We start from the raw sequence: 5468 nt of genomic DNA on the forward strand, positions 1-5468 counted from the left end.
TCACAAAACGTCAATTTTTTCCCTAAGTTTAGCCGACAAAATATATTGGTACATAGGTCCTGACGACAAATTTTCTGCTAAATTTAGCGGGGAAACTGAATTGGTAAATGGGTCACGTGACGTCAATTTTTTTCTCTAAATAATGCGAAAAAACTGAATTAGTGCGCAAGTCACGTGACGTCAATTGTTCCCCTAAATCTAGCCCAGAAAATAAATGGTTGCATAGGCCCTGACATATATTTTTCTGCTAAATTTAGCGTGGAAATTGAATTAGTGAATGGGTCAAGTGACGTGAATTTTTTTGATAAATATAGCTTTGAAACTGAATTAGGGCATAGGTTACGTGACGTCAATGTTTCCCCTAAATTTAGCTGAGAAAATACATTGATCCATATAGGTCCCGTGGCCAATTTTTCTGCTAAATTTAGCACGGAAACTAAATGAATGAATGGGTCAGGTGAAATCAATTTTTTTTTACTAAACATAGTGGTCAAACTGAATTAGTGATTAGGTCACGAGACGTCAATTTTTTTCCTAGAATTATCGGAGAAAATATATTGGTACATAGGTCCTGACGTCAATTTTTCTGCTAATATTGGTGGCGAAACTGAGTTGGGGTTGGGTCACGTGATGTCCATTTTTTCGCTAAATATGGCATTGAAACTGAATTAGTGCATAGGTCACGTTACCTCAATTTCCCCTCTAGATTTTGCTGAGAAAATAAATTGGTGCATAGATCCTAACGCCAATGTTTCTGCTAATTTAGCGTGGAAATTGAATTAGTGCAGGGGTCAAGTGACGTCAATTTTGTCGCTAAATATAGCGGTAAAACTGATTTAGTGGATAAGTCACGTGACGTGAATTTTTTCCTAAGTTTAGCTGACCAAATAAACTGGTGCATAGGTCCTGACGGCAGATTTTCTGCTAAATTTAGCGCGGAAACTGAATTGGTAAATGGGTCACGTGACGTCAATTTGTTTCTCTAAATATAGCGATAAAACTTAATTAGTGTGTATGTCACGTGACGTCAATTTTTCCCCTAAATTTAGCCGAGAAAATAAGTGGGTGCATAGGCCCTGACATTAATTTTTCTGCTAAATTTAGCGTGGAAATTGAATTAGTGCATGGGTCAAGTGACGTCAATTTTTCGCTAAAAATAGTGGTAAAACTGATTTAGTGGATAAGTCACGTGACGTCAATTTTTCCCTAAGTTTAGCTGACCAAATAAATTGGTGCATAGGTCCTGACGACAGATTTTCTGCTAAATTTAGCGCGGAAACTGATTTGGTAAATGGGTCACGTGACGTCAATTTGTTTCTCTAAATATAGCGATAAAACTCAATTAGTGCGTATGTCACGTGACGTCAATTTTCCCCCTAAATTTAGCCGAGAAAATAAATGGGTGCATAGGCCCTGACATCAATTTTTCTGCTAAATTTAGCGTGGAAATTGAATTAGTGCATGGGTCAAGTGACGTCAATTTTTTTGCTAAATATCGCGGTGAAACTGATTTAGTGGATAAGTCACGTGACGTCAATTTTTCCCTAAGTTGAGCTGACCAAATAAATTGGTGCATAGATCCTGACGACAGATTTTCAGCTAAATTTAGCGCTGAAGCTGAATTTGTAAATGGGTCACGTGACGTCAATTTTTTTCTCTAAATATAGCGATAAAACTCAATTAGTGCGGATATCACGTGACGTCAATTTTTCCCCTAAATTTAGCCGAGAAAATAAATGGGTGCATAGACCCTGACATCAATTTTTCTGCTAAATTTAGCGTGGAAATTGAATTAGAGCATGGGTCAAGTGACGTCCATTTTTTCGCTAAATATAGCGGTGAAACTGATTTAGTGGATAAGTCAAGTGACGTCAATTTTTCCCTAAGTTTAGCTGACCAAATGAATTGGTGCAAAGGTCCTGACGACAGATTTTCTGCTCAATTTAGCGCGGAAACTGAATTGGTAAATGGGTCACGTAACGTCAATTTTTTTCTCTAAATAAAGCGATAAAACTGAATTAGTGCGTATGTCACGTGACGTCAATTTTCCACCTAAATTTAGCCGAGAAAATAAATAGGTGCATAGGCCCTGACATCAATTTTTCTGCTAAATTCAGCGTGGAAATTGAATTAGAGCATGGGTCAAGTGACGTCAATTTTTTCGCTAAATATAGCGGCGAAGCTGATTTAGTGGATAAGTCGGGTGACGTCAATTTTTCCCTAAGCTGAGCTGACCAAATAAATTGGTGCGTAGGTCCTGACGACAGATTTTCAGCTAAATTTAGCGCGGAAACTGAGTTTGTAAATGGGTCACGTGACGTCAATTTTTTTCTCTAAATATAGCGATAAAACTCAATTAGTGCTGATGTCACGTGACGTCAATTTTTCCCCTAAATTTAGCCGAGAAACTAAATCTGTGCATGGCCCTGACATCAATTTTTCTGCTAAATTTAGCGTGGAAATTGAATTAGTGCATTGGTCAAGTGACGTCAATTTTTGCGCTTAATATAGCGGTGAAACTGATTCAGTGGATAAGTCACGTAACGTCAATTTTTCCCTAAGTTTAGCTGTCCAAATAAATTGGTGCATAGGTCCTGACGACAGATTTTCTGCTAAATTTAGCGCGGAAACTGAATTGGTAAATGGGTCACGTGACATCTATTGTTTCTCTAAATATAGCAATAAAACTGAATTAGTGCGTATGTCACGTGACGTCAATTTTTCCCCTAAATTTAGCCGGGAAAATAAATGGGTGCATAGGCCCTGAAATCAATTTTTCTGCTAAATTTAGCGTGGAAATAGAATTAGTGCATTGGTCAAGTGGCGTCAATTTTTTCGCTAAATATAGCGGTGAAACTGATTTAGTGGATAAGTCAAGTGACGTCAATTTTTCCCTAAGTTTAGCTGACCAAATAAATTGGTGCATACGTCCTGACGACAGATTTCTGCTAAATTTAGCGCGGAAACTGAATTTGTAAATGGGTCACGTGACGTCAATTTTTTTCTCTAAATAGAGCGATAAAACTGAATTAGTGCGTATGTCACGTGACGTCAATTTTTCCCCTAAATTTAGCCGAGAAAATAAATGGGTGCATAGGCCGTGACATCAATTTTTCTGCTAAAATTAGCGTGGAAATTGAATTAGTACATGAGTCAAGTGACGTCAATTTTTTCGCTAAATATAGCGGTGAAACTGATTTAGTGGATAAGTCACGTGACGTCAATTTTTCCCTAAGTTTAGCTGACGAAATAACTTGGTGCAAAGGTCCTGACGACAGATTTTCTGCTAAATTTAGCGCGGAAACTGAATTGGTAAATGGGTCACGTGACGTCAATTTTTTCTCGAAATATAGCGATAAAACTGAATTAGTGCGTATGTCACGTGACGTCAATTTTCCCCTTAAATTTAGCCCAGAAAATAAATGGGTGCATATGCCCTGACATCAATTTTTCTGCTAAATTTAGCGTGGGAATCGAATTAGTGCATGGGTCAAGTGACGTTCATTTTTTCGCTAAATATAGCGGTGAAACTGATTTAGTGGATAAGTCACGTGACGTCAATTTTTCCCAAAGTTTAGCTGACCAAATAAATTGGTGCATAGGTCCTGACGACAGATTTTCAGCTAAATTTAGCGCGGAATTTGAATTGGTAAATGGGTCACGTGACGTCAATTTTTTTCTCTCAATATAACGATAAAACTGAATTAGTGCGTATGCCACGTGACGTCAATTTTCCCCCTAAATTTAGCCGAGAAAATAAATAGGTGCATAGGCCCTGACATCAATTTTTCTGCTAAATTCAGCATGGAAATTGAATTAGTGCATGGGTCAAGTGACGTCAATTTTTTCGCTAAATATAGCGGTGAAACGGATTTAGTGGATAAGTCACGTGACGTCAATTTTTCCTAAGTTTAGCTGACCAAATAAATTGGTGCATAGGTCCTGACGACAGATTTTCTGCTAAATTTAGCGCGGAAACTGAATTGGTAAATGGGTCACGTAACGTCAATTTTTTTTGGTAAATATTGCGTTGAAACTGAATTAGTGCATAGGTCACAAAACGTCAATTTTTTCCCTAAGTTTAGCCGACAAAATATATTGGTACATAGGTCCTGACGACAAATTTTCTGCTAAATTTAGCGGGGAAACTGAATTGGTAAATGGGTCACGTGACGTCAATTTTTTTCTCTAAATAATGCGAAAAAACTGAATTAGTGCGCAAGTCACGGGATGTCAATTTTTCCCCTAAATTTAGCCGAGAATATAAATGGGTGCATAGGCCCTGACATCAATTTTTCTGCTAAATTTAACGTGGAAATTTATTTAGTGAATGGGTCAAGTGACGTCCATTTTTTCGCAAAATATAGCGGTGAAACTGATTTAGTGGATAAGTGACGTGACGCCAATTTTTCCCTACGTTTAGCTGACAAAATAAATTGGTGGATAGGTCCTGATGACAGATTTTCTGCTAAATTTAGCGCGGAAACTGAATTGGTAAATGGGTCACGTGACATCAATTGTTTTTCTAAATATAGCGATAAAACTGAATTAGTGCGTAAGTCACGTGACGTCAATTGTTCCCCTAAATCTAGCCCAGAAAATAAATGGTTGCATAGGCCCTGACATATATTTTTCTGCTAAATTTAGCGTGGAAATTGAATTAGTGAATGGGTCAAGTGACGTGAATTTTTTTGATAAATATAGCTTTGAAACTGAATTAGGGCATAGGTTACGTGACGTCAATGTTTCCCCTAAATTTAGCTGAGAAAATACATTGATCCATATAGGTCCCGTGGCCAATTTTTCTGCTAAATTTAGCACGGAAACTAAATGAATGAATGGGTCAGGTGAAATCAATTTTTTTTACTAAACATAGTGGTCAAACTGAATTAGTGATTAGGTCACGAGACGTCAATTTTTTTCCTAGAATTATCGGAGAAAATATATTGGTACATAGGTCCTGACGTCAATTTTTCTGCTAATATTGGTGGCGAAACTGAGTTGGGGTTGGGTCACGTGATGTCCATTTTTTCGCTAAATATGGCATTGAAACTGAATTAGTGCATAGGTCACGTTACCTCAATTTCCCCTCTAGATTTTGCTGAGAAAATAAATTGGTGCATAGATCCTAACGCCAATGTTTCTGCTAATTTAGCGTGGAAATTGAATTAGTGCAGGGGTCAAGTGACGTCAATTTTGTCGCTAAATATAGCGGTAAAACTGATTTAGTGGATAAGTCACGTGACGTGAATTTTTTCCTAAGTTTAGCTGACCAAATAAACTGGTGCATAGGTCCTGACGACAGATTTTCTGCTAAATTTAGCGCGGAAACTGAATTGGTAAATGGGTCACGTGACGTCAATTTGTTTCTCTAAATATAGCGATAAAACTTAATTAGTGTGTATGTCACGTGACGTCAATTTTTCCCCTAAATTTAGCCGAGAAAATAAGTGGGTGCATAGGCCCTG

This window comes from Ixodes scapularis, unplaced genomic scaffold, assembly GCF_016920785.2.
Source record: "Ixodes scapularis isolate PalLabHiFi unplaced genomic scaffold, ASM1692078v2 PGA_scaffold0__279_contigs__length_252992795, whole genome shotgun sequence".
Taxonomy (NCBI): domain Eukaryota; kingdom Metazoa; phylum Arthropoda; class Arachnida; order Ixodida; family Ixodidae; genus Ixodes; species Ixodes scapularis.